Genomic DNA, 15963 nt, shown 5'->3' with positions numbered 1-15963 from the left:
CAAGGACTTGCCTTTAATTCCTTTCTGCATGAGATCCAAGGACCCCCTCTTGAGGTCTGGATCGGAACCCCTTTTTCTGGCAACAAATGTAAACAAGATCTTTCTGGGGAGAAATGAAATATTTGTCAAAGAATGAGAATAGTTAATAACATTAAAGACATGTACCTTGCCCACATTAACAGCCTATAACTCCATGTGTTATCAGAAAATAAAAACATATATATTCACTGCCAAGCTATATATATTTCAGGGCTTGGCATGCCATATCATGATATCATTCAAGATGCTGTCAAGGAACAACAATGTCCACATTCCATCAGTACAATATCCCTACCCCTCTTGCTGTCCATGACAGCAGGGCCACTAACTGGAATGCTCTCTCTCCACAAAGACCCCCAAACTCCAGCCTGTCGTTACAAAGGATGGGTCTAAAATGTCACATTTAGAACCACTGAAAACTTTAAACTTTTCCCCATTTCCATCCCTCTTAGTGCCATTAATCAAACAGAGCCTCTTTCATATTATTTACTTGGTTGTTCCTCAAATCTCTGCAGACAACCAAAACAATCCAGAAAGTACAGTGTAGCTTTTAAGAACACAGATTTTGATGTCCAGTTAGATGTTGGTTCAAGTTCCAGTTTTAAACTTCCTAGTGGACTTAGCATGTTAGGGGCCAGTCAAGAGGAGGAGGAGAAGGAGGAGGAGGAGGAGAAAGAACATTCTAAGAGTTCCAAAGAGAATGGAATGTAATACAAGGAGATATACCACAAATTAAGGGAAAGGGGAGAAACAAATTCAACTCTAGTCAGTGTGGGCTGACATAACAAAATATAGACTCAGTGACTTAAATGACAGAAAGGTCTGGGTGATAGCAGTCAGGTTCTCGTGAGGGCTGTCTCCCTGGCTTGCAGAGGGCCACCTTTTCATCATGTCCTCATATGGCAGAGCAAGAGTGAGCTCTCCAGTGTCTCTTTTTATAAAGACACTAATCCAATGAGATCAGGGTCCTACTGTTAAAGCTCATTTAGGCTTAATTACTTCCTTAAAGGCCCTGTATCCAAACACAGTCACGTTGGGATCTTAGGGCTTCAACATACATATTTGGGATGGGGGAGAGGGAACAGTTCAGTTTATCGCAGGGGACAATGAGGCAACCCAGAAATTAGCAATGGAAAAAAACCATTATCACCCCTGGGGTTGCAACACACAAGAAGTAGATGTTGCTACCAGAGCCCAGAACACAGGACCACCCAAAGGGAGCTAGAATTATGGCAGCAGGGGCAGCCTGGTGAGAACTGAGATCATGGAGGGGAGAGGTGTCCAAGGGAAGCCATACTCAAGAACGCAAGTGGGAAAAGGAGACACAACCTCTGCTGGACGTGGGGCATGGAAGCAAGGTGGGGAGGCAATGGTGGCAGGTATTCTCTAATTTGTCCCTCCTCCCTTTTCTATCCTTTCTCTGGTTCCTGCCATGAGCCAGTAGCATCTGAAATTTAGTCAAGAAGGGAGCCTGAACTATGCAGTTGCTGTGATAAAGAGTAGAGCAGGGTCAGTGTGAGAAACTGAGCTGAGAATGAGCATTGACAGATGACTGGCACACTCACCATGTGACCTTAGGCAACTCATCCTAAGAGAAAAGGGATTCTTCACATCCCTTTTCTCATCTGAAACATGGGTCAAATAAAAGATAATCTGATCACTGTTAAATCAAGTTTAGCCTAAAGCTGCCTCTTGGCATATTTTAAGTTTGGCCTGTGAAAAGAAAATAAATCTTGGAGCCCCAAAAATCACTAAGCTAAAGGGAAAAGTCAAGCTGGGAACTGCTTAGGGCAAACCTGCCTCCCATTCTATTCTGCTTACTGAGACAAAAGCATATCTGATTGCCTCCTTTGGAGAAGCTAATCAGAAACTCAAAAGAGGCTGGGTGCAGTGGCTCACGCCTGTAATCCCAACACTTTGGGAGGCTGAGGCTGGTGGATCACTTGAGGTCAGGAGTCCAAGACAAGCCTGGCCAGTGTGGTGAAACCCCGTCTCTACTTAAAAATACCAAAATTAGTCTGACGTGGTGGCACGTGCCTGTAATCCCAGCTACTTGGGAGGCTGAGGCATGAGAATCACTTGAACCTCGGAGGTGGAGGTTGCAGTGAGCCAAGATTGCACCACTGCACTCCAGTCTGGGCAACACAGTGAGACTCCATCTCAAAAAAAGGAAGAAGAAAGAAGAAGAAAGAAGAAGAAAGAGGAAGGAAGAAGGAAGAAGGAAGAAGGAAGAAGGAAGAAGGAAGAAGGAAGAAGAAGAAGAAGAAGAAGAAGAAGAAGAAGAAGAAGAAGAAGAAGAAGAAGAAGAAGAAGAAGAAGAAGAAGAAGAAAAGAAGGAGGAGGGGGGAGGAGGAGGAGGAAGAGGAGGAAGGGGGAGGAGGAAGGAGGAGGGGAAGGAGAAGAAAAAGAAACTCAAAAGAATACAACCATTTTTTCTTTTCTACCTGCGACCTGTAAGCTCCCTCCCTGCTTTGAGTTGTCCTGCCTTTCCAGACCAAACCAGTGTTCATCTTACATATGTTGATTGATCTCTCATGTTTCCCTAAAGTGTATAAAACCAACCTGTGCTCTGACCACCTTAGGAACATGTTGTCAGGACCTCTTGAGGCTGTGTCACAGGTATGCATCCTCAATCTTGGCAAAACAAACTTTCTAAATTAACCCAGACCTGTTTCAGATATTCAGGGTTCACAGGCCTAAAGGTCTATGTCTGTTTATACCTCCACTTGTTAGAGTTGTGTACATGATGAACTATAACAAGTGGAGGTATAAGCAGACTGTAGCCTACACTTGTGCCAACCACCAAGTTAGGCCAGTGAAATGTAACCCACTGTTCAAACCATGTTCAAATAAGGCAAATGTTGAGCTGTAACCAGTCCGGCTGTTTCTGTACCACACTTCTGTATTCTATACATCACTTTCCTTTTTCTGTCCATAAATCTTCTTCTACCACCTGGGTGCACTGGAGTCTCTGGGCCTATTCTGGCTCAAGAGACTGCCCAATTCATGAATCGTTCATTGCTCAATAAACTGCTTTAAATTTAATTCAGGTCAGGTTTTTCTTTTATCAGCATTAGGAATAAAATTATTTGGAAGCTCTTAGTGCAGTGTAAGTTCTCTAGTATATGGTAGGCACTAAATAAATGCTGCTTATTATTAGTTAGGGAACTTTCATTTTAGCTAGTTTCAGGAAAATCCAAATATTGGTTTGAACCAAACTGTCTAGCTGTTTATAAAGGGAAGCTTCTGGGAAGGTTAAAACAACTTCTGAGTGTCCATTCATGCTTCCTTTCTGCTCTCTACTTCTTGTCCCTTTTTACCTCCTTCCATTTGAGCCTCATTTTTTCCTCTCATCCACAAGTCCCTTCTTGTGCAAAGGTTCCAAGACTGTGTACACGTGTGCCTGTGTATGATAATCAAGATGGTTAATCAATGGATTGATAATTAATGGATTTTTAATCCATTTAGACATTTTCCCCAGCTGCATCCTTAGACCCAGGGAATGCATAGGCACTCTATGTAGATATCTTCTTTATGGAATGGCTCACCTTGCTCAGGACTGAAGGTCTTAGCAGATGTCCCTTGATGACAAAAGACAAATAATGGACACTAGAAGACCCTCAGCTTATGCCCCCTCCACATGAATTGCTCTGACAAAAGGAAGGTCGTATTATTCTACCAAGGTCATATCCTTCCCTACGAGGAAGAGACAGTGCGGCAAAGACGGCAAATGTGAATGGATCTCAACCACTCTGCTTCTCACTTTCTAGAAAAATTGCACATTGCGGACAAAAAGAGGCTAAAAGTCACAATCTCCAGGAGAAGGCTAGGGCTATTCCCTGCTTTAATCAAGGCAAGAGCATCTGCCCAGCTTGTAGAACAACAACAGTGATGGGCATCAGATACAAATACAGTGAGTAATCAATTAGGATACAGCTGAGTGACCACGAACAGGAAACCCAGAGTAAACTGATTCAAAATCGTTTTTAGCCACTCAAGGAAAGTCTCAATAAGGAATTGTTTCAGGACAAATGTGCCAGGAAAGACAGAATCTTCTTGGAATTAGTAGTAGTTTTTATATTCCAGGCCTCTCTCCTGAAGAGTTGAACATGAGCACATCAAACATGTTTGCCCAATGAGACCTGACTGTGTGCAAAAAAAAAAAAAGAAGGTCAGAAGGTATGAGAGTTGTATATCCATATGGCAATATAACATCCATCTCCACAGCAATGCCAATAACTAAAACACCTAAAACTCATATATTTTTCTCCAGTTTAGAAAGTAACTTCAGATACATTGATATGGTGTGGCTGTGTACCCACCCAAATCTCATCTTGAATTGTAACTGCCAGAATTTCCACATGTTGTGGAAGGAACCCAGTGGGAGGCAATTGAATTATGGGGGCGGATCTTTCCTGCACTGTTCTCATGATAGTGAATCTCACCAGATCTGATGGTTTTAAAAATGGGAATTTCCCTGCACAAGCTCTCTCATTGCCTGCTGCCATCCACGTTAGGACGTGACTTGCTCCTCCTTGTCTTCTGCCATGATTGTGAGGCCTCCACAGCTATGTGGAACTGTAAGTCCATTTAACCTCTTTCTTTTGTAAACTGCCCAGTCTCATGTATGTCTTTATCAGCAGTGTGAAAACAGACCAATACATACATCATCCTGTTTACACCTTAGAGTATGTCAAACAGATATTGTGCTCTCTCCTTTCAATCTGCAGATACAGAAGCTGAGAGAAGTGATTTACTTCTATCAGAAGAAAGTCACCAGCAGGACCTACCATATGCATTATTAGGACATTTTTTACTTTTTAATTTCTAAGCATAACAAATATTCGCTGTAGAATAATGGCATTGTATTTGCCCATATTCCTGCCACCTTAGATAACTGTTATATTTCAGCATATTTCTTTCTGATATTTCCATATGCCCAAATTTGATATGGCTGTGATCATTTCTGATAATTTCATTTAGTAACTCATTTGAAGACCATGTTACCAGTACATAATTAACAGATATTTATTGAGCATCCAGTTTCTGCAGGAGAAATACCAGCTATAGGAGTGAGGGAGCTGGTATTTGACTCATCCCACTTAAATCTGAGTCAGCATGAGCAATCTGTGGTGGGAATTTTTAGGGGTTCACAAATTTCATTAGACAAAATCAATATCAGAGGCAAAGGTCAAGAAGTAAGCAAGATAATGATAGAGTTGGGATATTCATCCCCCCAAACCTCATGTTGAAATGTAATTCCCAATGTCAGAGGTGGGGTCTGGTGGGAGGTGTTTGAGTCATGGAGGCGGATCTCTCATGGTTTGGTACTGTTCTCAGGATAGTGAGTGAGTTCTCATGAGATATAGTTGTTAAAACATGTGGCATCTCCCCACCACCACCTTCTGTCTTTTGCTCCCACTCCGGCCATGTGAAACACCTGCTCCCCCTTCATCTTCCACCATGATTGAAAGCTTCCTTAGGCCTCACCAGAAACGGTTGCTGACACTATGCTTCCTCTACAGCCTGCAGAACCATGAGCCAAATAAACTTATTTTCTTACAAGTTGACCAGTCTCAAGTATTTCTTTATAGCACCACAAGAATGGCCTAATACAGATAGGTTTGAGAAAAAAAATTCAAGATAAAGAGCAATTTTAGAGACCAAGGGAGGATCAGGAGAGTCAGGAATCTTAAAAGAATTAAAGAAGGAAGCCTAAAGGAAAAGAACTAATAATTTATTTGGCAGGAAAAACATATCCCAACAAATAACCAAAAAGTCCATTCACATCCTGGGTAGCCTTGGGCCCATCCTTTCGCAGATCCTCAGAATCCAGAGGCTGGAAGAGACACGATTGTGCTTGGCCCTTTCTTGAAGACCACGCTACCAATGCATGATCAACAGTTTATTGAGCATCCAGAGTATGCAGGAGACATACCAGCTATAGGAGTGAGATAGGAGTAAGTGTACAGTTAATGTTTGCCACACTATTAAGTAAGTGTCAGGAACTAGGCTAAACATTGTACATGTGTTCTCTGGTTTGTATTTTTTTTATTTGTTGTTTAATTTTATCATCATAACCACACTATGAAATAGAAAGCATAAAATCCCTTCCAACAAAGAAACTGAGATTAGGAGAGTTAAATAAATTATCCAATGTCACAGGAGTATCAGATAAAAAACTCAAATCACTTATCTCTGACACACGCTCTCACCTCCCCCCCCCAGCCCCCGCCCCGCCACCATGCTGCTGTCCTTTTAAAGGACATCTAACTTAGTCCAACCCTTCAGATCATTAGGTTCATTTTATAATATAGAATAAATATTGGAAAACCCCAAGTGTCTACTATCATCCAAGGAGGCCCATTCCATCTTTGGATGGCTCTGAATTCATCAACTTATTCATTTAACAAGTATTGGTAAGCACAAAAATTGTATGAGAGAGGCATAGCTCAAAGCTCTGGCAATACAGCAGTGAAAAAATTAAGTCCCTGCCTTTGCAGAATTTATATTCCTGTAGAAGGAAGTAGGAGAAAAGCAAAAGAAAAATATAAAGGATTCAGATGGTGACAATTGTTTTGGATAAAAAAGATAATAAGATTAGGAAGGGTTGAACAGGGAGAAAAGGGTTGGTCTTTCATATAGGAGAGTTAAGACCTCTCTAATAAATATATAGGTTATTTATGAGCCATATATATGCAGATGTCTATGAAAGATACATGGATATATATGAGAGAATCTATTCCAGTCAGAAAGAGTAAGTACAAAAGCCCTAAGGCAAAAATTATATTGGTGAGTTATAGAATGACATCTAGGCCACGTTCGTAGGAGGGAAATGGACAAGAGGGAAGCCAGGCCAGCGATAAGAGGGGCTCAATCATGGAGAATCTTGTAGGCCACAGTACATACAAGGCTTTGGAGGGTTATTAGCAAAAAAGTGACACCAGTAAATTTGGGAAGAAGCACTCTAGTTACTCTGTTGAGTGTCTACTAGGGGACAGGAAGAGTTGAGGATGATAGGGTTAGTTATGAAGCTATGGCAAAAATCTAGGTAAGAGATTTTGGTGTCTAGGACCAAGTATTGGTGATTAAGAGAACTACTAGGCAGCATTTTGAGCATATTTTGAAAGTGACGGCCATGAGATTTGCTGGTGATGTGTAGCGAGTAAGAGAAAAGAGAGACCAAACAAAGGTTAGCCCAGAATGTGTGTTCTGGAGAAGAAAAAGGATGGAGTTCCCATGATATGAAAATGAGTGAGATGTCTTTAGAAGTGGACAGGGTTAAGGAAGAGGAAGGGAAACCCAGACAGTGGCTTTGCCGTGAGAAGTTGACTGCCCATGCAACATTAAAGTGGAGATGGCATCTCAAGAGAGACCAGTTGCCATTGGCCCTGTTCTTATTCCACCTGCAAAATGTGTGGAACGCGTATCCTCCCGATTCTCTGCATTGTGGGAAAGGGTGAGAGTGCTTCCAAAAGCAAAATACACCATCAAACCTAAACCTGATGATGGTGATAATTTTTATTATCACTGAAATTAAAATCTCAACTGTGAAGAACAAAAGCAATGGACAGATGGGGAATTGGGCCCCATATGGATAGTAGGTTGGGACAGAGGAGAAAACAAGCTTGATCCCACAGATGTAAAACGAATGTGTTGGTTTTAACAGTGTAATGTGACTTTGGAGATGATGTGTTGGGCTGCTGGCCCATGTGATTTTTGAGTCTTTCAAAGTAATTTTCTTGTTTTGATGTTTCACAATCAGATTGTTCCTAGTCCGAAAAATTTGTTTTTATTCCTTAGGAATTATGACCAGCAATTTGATTGCTCAAGGAAGAAACAGTTGGCTTTATTTCATGGTGCTTTAGCCTCATTCAGTGACATGCCCCACATGTGTGTCTTGAGGGAAGGGAACTCTTACAACAGGCAGAGCTCCAAGCTTGGTGTCACTGGAGTGACAGCTCCATCCTTTCCAAGATCACCAGTGCATGGACTCCACTCGTCCTCCTCACTCTCCATCCCAGAATGTCAGGATTCTTCTGCAGGAAACAGCACAAAATGAATCCCAGTGTGTGAAGTCCAATGTATTTAACCAGTTGATTGGATTGAAAACCAATTAGTTAAATTCAGATCGACTATTTCCAAAGCAAGCAACCATTAAAAATAAGAAAATTTCAAGTGACTTCTTAAACTGAGCATTTTGTTGTTGTTTTTGTTGAGATGGAGTTTCACTCTTGTTGCCCAGGCTGGAGTGCCATGGCACAATCTCAGCTCACTGCAACCTCCACCTCCCAGGTTCAAGCGATTCTCCTGCCTCAGCCTCCCAAGTACCTGGCATTACAGGCATGCACCACCATGTCTCGCTAACTTTGTATTTTCAGTAGAGACGAGATTTCACCATGTTGGTCAGGCTGGTTTCAAACTCCTAACCTCAAGTGGTCAACCTGTTTCAGCCCCCGCAAAGTGCTGGGATTACAGGTGTGAGCCACTGCACCCAACCTGAGCATTTCTTTCACATGAACAATTCATTGTTGATCTAAAGAGCAAAAATACAAAAAGATGAGGCTCGCAATTGATACGGTTTGGCTGTGTTCCCCCCAAAAATCTCATCTTGAACTGTAGTTCCCATAATCCCCACATGTCATGGGTGGGACCCACTGAGAAGTAATTGAATAATGGGGGCAGTTACCCCCATGCTGCAGTTCTCATGATAGTGAGTGAGTTCTCATGAGATCTGATGGTTTTAAAAGGGGCTTTTCCCACTTTTTCTCAGCACATCTCCTGGCTGCCACCATGGGAAGAAGGACATGTTTGCTTCGCCTTGCACCATGATTGTAAGTTTATTGAGGCCTCCCCAGCCCTGAGGAACTGTGAGTCAATTAAACCTATTTCCTTTATAAATTACCCTGTCTCAGGTATGTCTTTATTAGCAGCTTGAGAACAGACTAATACAGCAATACTCAGAATTTTTCTGATTTGTACATTTACTTCCAAGTCAATAAGTGACCCTTGATGGAATTATTTCATGGAGTAGCTACCAAATTATCAGTAATAAAGCCTAAAATTCAAGAAAGAAATAAAGAAACACAGAAAGATAGGATACAAAGAAAGGAAGAAAAAGAAAGAAGAAAAAGAGAGAGAGGGAGGGAAGGAAGGAAGGAAGGAAGGAAGGAAGGAAGGAAGGAAGGAAGGAAGGAAGGAAGGAAGGAAGGAAGGAAGGGAGGGAGGGAGGGAGGGAGGGAGGGAAGGAGGGAGGGAGGGAGGGAGGGAAGGAAGGAAGGAAGGGGAAAAAGAAAGAGAAAGAAAGAGAAAGAGAGAGGGAGGGAGGGAGGGAGGCAGGGAGAGAGGGAGGGAAGGAGGGAGGGAAAAGAAAAGAGAGAGAGAAAGAGATAGAGGGAAGGGGGGGAGAGAGAGAGAGAGAGAGAGGAGGGCAGAAGGGAGGGAGGGAAAGTTCCATGTTAAATAGTAGAGACCACCCATTGCTATACCAATGTTGTTGTAACTGAACAAGACTATCTTTCACTCCACAGTCTACTTGATCTTGGCCACCAAAGAAAGAGCAGGAATAATAATAACATCATTTCTTGGGAGGCAGTGCTGTCTAGTGCAGGGAAAATGCACTGAGTTTTGGAATCTAATCCCAGCTCTGTTATTACCAATTACATCATATTTGGCAAGTCACTTTATGCTCCCCCTGCCCTGAATCTCAAAGTCCTCATATGTAAAATTAAAAAAATATTTCTTAAGTAGCTTCTATAATTTTGGAATTCTCTAATTCTATGGCACTATGCATTCATGGAGAACTTTCTTATAAGGGCTTAGAGTGCTGAGGGAGATAACTTTAAAACACTATTGAGATTTATATCTCCTGCCATACATCTGCCTCAAATGTAACATGTAAAAAATCTGACCTTTGATGTCCCTTCCCCCGCAACTCTGCAACTCCCACAACCTTACATCCTCTGTTTTCCCATTGTGTTACATGGAAACTTCATTCTCTCAGTTTCTCAGATCAAAAACTTTGTAGTCATCCTTGACTCTGCTCATTCTCCCATAGCCAATCTTCTGGCAAATTCTAGTGGCTTTGCCTTCAAAATACATGCAGAGTCCTACAATAACCCACCTTCCCCACCACAATTACCCAAGAACAAATCACCATTATTTCTCACTTCCACTTAAGTCAGTAGCCTTGTAATTGGCCTTCCAGCCTCCACAGCTTATCCTCAACACAGCAGCCAGAGTGATCTTTTTAAAATATAAGTGACTTCTTGCCACAGCATGGCTGGAAACCCTCCCAGGGCTTCCCATGGTATTCAGTCTCCCACATAGTAAAATCCAAAGCCCTCGCCAAGCTTGTAAGGCCCCACCTGATCTACTCACTTCCTCCCTGACCCCATCTTGCCTCATTTCTCACTATGTCTATTTTGTTCTGGCCACACCAGCCTCTTCATTCTTATTCCAACACATTAAGCATGCTCCCACCTCAGAGTCCCTGGGCTGGACTTAACCCATTGTCTGCGCAGCTTTCCTCTTCCCTTCTTCCAGGTCTCTGTCCAAATGTCAACACAGAAAGCTTCCCTGACCAACCAATGCATAATTGCACCTTCCTGCCAACTCCATCCCATTTACCCAACTTCAGTTTTCATTATAGCCCATAGCCCATATCATCTACCATAGCACGTGCGCGTGTGTGTGTGTGTATGTGTGTGTGTGTGTGTATTTGAGACAGGGTCTCACTCTGCTACCTAGACTGGAGTGCAGTGGTACAATCACAGCTCACTGCAACCTCGACCTCCCCAGCTCCAGTGATCCTCCCACCTCAACCTCTTGAGTAGTTGGAACCACACAGGCAAGCGATAGCACACCTAGCTAAATTTTTGAATTTTTTGTAGAGACAGGGTCTCATTATGTTGCCAGCATATATTTTTTAAAAAATCATCTGCCACTGTGAAAACAGAAAATTAGTAATGTAAACACTGCATCCCCAGGGCCTAAAGATGGTATCTGGCCCATAATAGTTACTCAGAAGCTATCTGATGAATGAATGAATGAATGAATGAATGAATGAATGAATGAATGAATTGTAAAATAAAAATAAAATCCAACTCCCCTCACCTTCAGCAGATGAAAAAGAACCCTCTCAGCCAAGGAGATCCCAGAAAACCTTTAAGTTTCCCAGCCATGACAAGATGGGAAGTTGGTCATGCCTCACGATGCAATCTTTCTTGCTAATCTTTACCAGATTATTTCCTAACAGTTAAACAGGAACTGGCCCTGGAGAAACAAAAAATGGAAGCTTTGCTCCATCCCTGACTTCAGCCAATTGCCAGATAGATACCATAGCCAACTCCCCTCCCTTCTTGTGGTTTTGACACAGCAGGTAACTGGTTTCACCATGCATTCCTTTCAGACAAAATTCTCCTTTCTATGGACTGCTTTACAGATGCTCTGCACAAGACACTCTGTGTCCTTTGCTTCACCTTTTGACTTATAGAGCCTAATGTTAGCGCATTTAAATGTTGTCTCCACTTCAAAGTGAACATGGGACATGCATAACATGCATGTTTGCTTACAACATATGTTCACGATCCTCTATTCATGAATATTCATAGCTCCTCCTGTAACCTGATGAATACTATATTATATTCAGCCCATTTAGCATAAAACTCCTGTCCCACCCTTGCTCTGACAGAGAGTGATTTTAGTCTGCGCAGCAGACTCCGCTTCCCAGCCTGCACGTTGCAACTTTTTCTAAGAAATAAAACTCTGCTTTGCAAATGTATGGATTTGTGATTTTTAAGTCTACAGAAAGGATGTTATAAGTTTACTGGCATCCTTACTGGCTGATATAGCCTACGGTAAGCCTCCAAACCTGGCATTCAGCTCCAGAGAAAGCGTCCATGTTAAAGGTGATAAAAACTGACCAGCTTGTGAGCTCTCAGGCCCTGAGGTCTCTTTCACATCTTTTCTTCTTCCTAGGCTTGCGCCTTCCAAGCACCAGGTCTGCTTGACCCTGGGGCCAGGCTAATGCTCTCCCTGGGATAGATACAGGGTCCAGAGAAATATCTGGTGAATGTTTCCCAACTATCACCACCCCAACCTGGGGGGAAGGCAGAGTTGATATTATATGGGTGAAAGTTGCTTGAAGAGATGAGTGAGGCCTGTCTTATGGAAGTAACTGGCAAGGAGCTTTAGAGATGGCAACATGAAGCCAGATAGAATTTGCACCTGGGGAGTGGGGAAAACATTGCCCTGCCCATGAATGTATATTTTCACTTGGGTTCTGTCCTACCCCACCCGTTGCCCCCATGAGTTTACACTTCTCCCACACCGGGGCTTGGACTGTCTCAGCAAGTCAGGGGGCTGAGGGTCCTGGAACATCACATAAGGAGGTGCCCAATGGCCTGACTTCCGCAGGCCTCCAAATGGAAGCCAAGTGCTGACCCTCAAGGGTCTACAAAAGCTCCTTTACCAAGCTCTGTCCAGGATAGTGAGGGGATGTTTAGAAGACTGGCAGGAATGAGCTCTTCCCTTGGCCAGGCCTTCCCCTTGCTTATTAATTATTATTATTATTATTAATATAGGATCCTGCTCTGTTGCCCTAGAGTACAATGGCTCTGTTACAGCTCTCTGCAGTCTCAACCTCCTGGGCTCTATGAATCCTTCTGCCTTGGCCTCCCAAGTAGCTGGAACTACAGGCGCCACTACACCCAGCTAATTTTTATTTTTTTGTAGAGACTGGGTCTGCTATGTTGCTCAGGGTGCTCTGGAGCTCCTAGGCTTAACCCACCCTCCCTCCTTCGCCTCCCAACGCTCTGGGATTATATGTGTTAACCACCACGCCAGCCCTGCCCTTAGCTTATAAGGCAAAGGGAGAAACTGCTCCTCTTCTCGCCTTTCTTCTGTTATGAAAAGCAGCCTGCTATCTCCTTTGCCTCTCCTCTCTACACCCCTGTGTAAGAGTGAGCTGCAGATAAGCGTTATATGTTTACCAGGGCATCTCACAATGTGCGCAGGAATCGCCTGCGTGTCCGGTTAAAATGCAGATTCTGGTTGGGTGGGAGCCCTGGCGGGGAAAGAGGGGGGCCAAGACTGCATTTCCAACCAGCCCCTGAAGGATGCAAAGGCTGCCAGTCCACACTCCACTCAGGAATCCGCTGGAGGCCCCACCCCGGCTGCCGGTGCCTGGTGCCTGGCCACCCTCCCCTCCTCCTTCCTCTCTCACCTCCTTCCTCCTCCTCCTTACCCCTCCTCCTTCCTCCTCCTCCCTCCTTTCTGCCCACCTTCCTCCCCTTCTCCTTCCCCTCTCTTCCCCACCCCCACCGCAGCCTCGCTGCACCTCTGAGTCCAGCTTCTTCACATTAAACTCAGATTCCAGAACGGCTGGGACTTGGCTCTCCTGGTCAGGCCTCGATGAGGAGGGTCACTGTCCAGAATGACTGTGGATGCCCCTTCCCCAACCTCATGTTGGAGCCTGGGGTCCCAGAACAGGCCCGACTCTGGAGGAGACACCTCTGGGCTTCCCGTGTAGGGCAGGCGGCAGAAGTTCCCTAAGAGGAACCCCGCCTCCCCGCGCTGCCCACTCAGTCCTCTGGCCAGTGGGTTTCTGGCCGCGGATCTCGCTGCCGCCTCCTCCGGGCGTGGCCACCTGGAGAAAGATCCAGCAAAACCCTGATTCCCGGCGCCTGCTCCTTCCCTCGCCCCGCTCCATCTCCAATGGAGGAGCTTTCTGCAAAGGCGCGTGGCTCCACCAGCTCTAAAGTATTTCAAGAGTCTTGGAACTTGTTCTTTTGCAGGATGGGGGTCTTAATAGTTAAGGAATTGGAAGCTGCAGCATTTTGCACCTTAGGAGGAGGGGCGGGATCTCTTACTGCAGGGGCTGCGGGGGTTGCACCCCGCACAGGTTTTGCCCCCAGGAGGCATCCTGGGGTCGTGCCCACCCACTAAGGAGACAAGAGCCGCTTTTTTTTTTTTTTTTTGAGATGGAGTCTCCCTGTGTCGCCCAGGCTAGAGTGCAGTGTCGCGATCTCGGCTCGCTGCAAGCTCCGCCTCTCGGGTTCACGCCATTCTACGGCCTCCCGAGTGACTGAGACTACAGACGCCCGCCACCATGCCCGGCCAATTTTTTGTATTTTTAGTGGAGACGGAGTTTCACTGTGTTAGCCAGGATGGTCTCGATTTCCTGACCTCATGGTCTGCCCGCCTCCGCCTCCCAAAGTGCTGGGATTACAGGCGTGAGCCACCACGCCTCTTAAGCTCTGTCTCAGCTCCGGTCGTCAGTCTCCAGGCCCCCGCTCCTCCTCCCCCGACCACACGTGCATCCAGTCTGTCCTTGCAGGGCGGAAAGAAACAAAGAGAGCAGCTGTGACCAGTGGCGATGCGAGCGTGGGTGGCGCCCGGGCAGAGCTGCAGGTGCACGAGCCCAAGGGGGCGGCTCCAGGCAACAGCAGTGATAGCGGCAGTGAAACCAGAAAAAGTGATATCTGGCCATTTTGATTTTTCAAAGCCTTTTATCTCAGCTTATTAGATTTTCACGGGTTTAGGGAGGCGTGTTTAGGTTACTTTTTAAAAATACATTCGAATGATCCGTATGTTCGGTGTAACCCTAAACAGGATCTGATGTGCTCCGCCCTGTCCAGGAGCACAACTCAGCCCCTCTAGAGGGACCCCCAGAGCTGGCAGTCACGAGGCCCCAGGTAAATAGAAATAGGGGCTGGGCCGGGCGCAGTGGCTCACGCCTGTAATCCCAACACTTTGGGAGGCCGAGGCGGGTGGATTATCTGAGGTCAGGAGTTCGAAACCAGCCTGACCAACACAATGAAACCCCGTCTCTACTAAAAATACAAAAAGAAATTAACCGAGCGTGGTGGCAGGCGCTTGTAATCCCAGCTACTTGGGAGGCTGAGGAAGGAGACTCGCTTGAACCCGGGAGGTGGAGGTTGCGGGGAGCCGAGATGGAGCCATTGCACTCCAGCCTGGGCAACAGAGCAAGACTCCGTCTCAAAAAAAGAAAACGAAAAGAAGAAAAAAAGAAAAGAAAGGAAAAGAAAAAAGGAGAAAAGAAAAGAAAAAAGAAATAGGGGCTGAGGTCCTACGACCCTTCCTCGTTCTCCACACTGATTTGGGGGAGGTGGGGAGCAGTAGACAGGGGAGGGTAGCCTGCCCTTACGGGTCTGCCATGGGAAGGCAGGAAAGATTTCTTAATCCACAAACAGGCTTTCATCACCTCGGGAAACCTGCTGCCACTGGGTGCAAGAAAGTTTTTTGGGTGGTGGTGGTGGTGTTGAGATGGAGTCTCACTCTGTCACCCAGGATGGAGTGCAGTGGTGCGATCTCTCCTCACTGCAACCTCCGCCTCCCAGGTTCAAGCGAATCTCCTGCCTCAGCCTCCCAAGTACCGCCACCACGCCTGGCTATTTTTTTTTTTTTTTTTTTTTTTTTTTTTTTTTTTTTTTTTTTTGTATTTTTAGTAGAGACTGGTCTCCAACTCCTATGATCCGCCGGCCTCAGACTCCCAAAGTGCTGGGATTACAGGCGTGAGCCACCGCGCCCGGCCTGAAAGGAAGTATTTTTCTACTCATTTTGCTTAAATTATGCATAAACTTGAACAAAGTGTTGTTTCCTAAGCCGGCTGGAGAGAGCCGCTGGGCTCTAAAAGCGCCTGGGCTTCTACTCCCTGAGCAATAAGATGCCGGTCTGGCCCTCTTATACAAAAAACAAGCGAAGGGTATGGTGTCTAAACAACACACACTCACCGGCGCACACCCCCAACACGTCAGGTTGCTTGCTTTGGCTGAGGAGGGGGTCACTTGTTTCACGGCTGTATGCCACCCCAGGAAAACTGCACCCGTGCTGTAAGTGCTGAAAACAATTTCCACTCACTCCTGTCTGGAGGCTTCAGCTGACTTCTCAGAAGTCACACTT

The 15963-nt window shown here is 45.1% G+C and overlaps 1 long non-coding RNA gene across 1 annotated transcript; it reads right to left on the bottom strand.

The window, feature by feature from the left end:
* Positions 1–5810: 5810 nt before the first annotated feature.
* LOC105482045 (uncharacterized) lies at positions 5811–13550 on the bottom strand. The gene is made up of 3 exons (XR_987362.2): positions 13379–13550; positions 7961–8078; positions 5811–5980 (listed from the first exon to the last, which is right to left on the bottom strand). It is a non-coding gene; the product is annotated as an uncharacterized lncRNA (long non-coding RNA).
* Between the last annotated feature and the right edge of the window lie 2413 nt (positions 13551–15963).

The sequence above is a fragment of the Macaca nemestrina genome, chromosome 8 (assembly GCF_043159975.1).
Source record: "Macaca nemestrina isolate mMacNem1 chromosome 8, mMacNem.hap1, whole genome shotgun sequence".
NCBI classification, from domain to species: domain Eukaryota; kingdom Metazoa; phylum Chordata; class Mammalia; order Primates; family Cercopithecidae; genus Macaca; species Macaca nemestrina.
The sequence above is the reverse complement of the archived record's forward strand: the minus strand, read 5'-3'. Positions and strand labels throughout refer to the sequence as shown.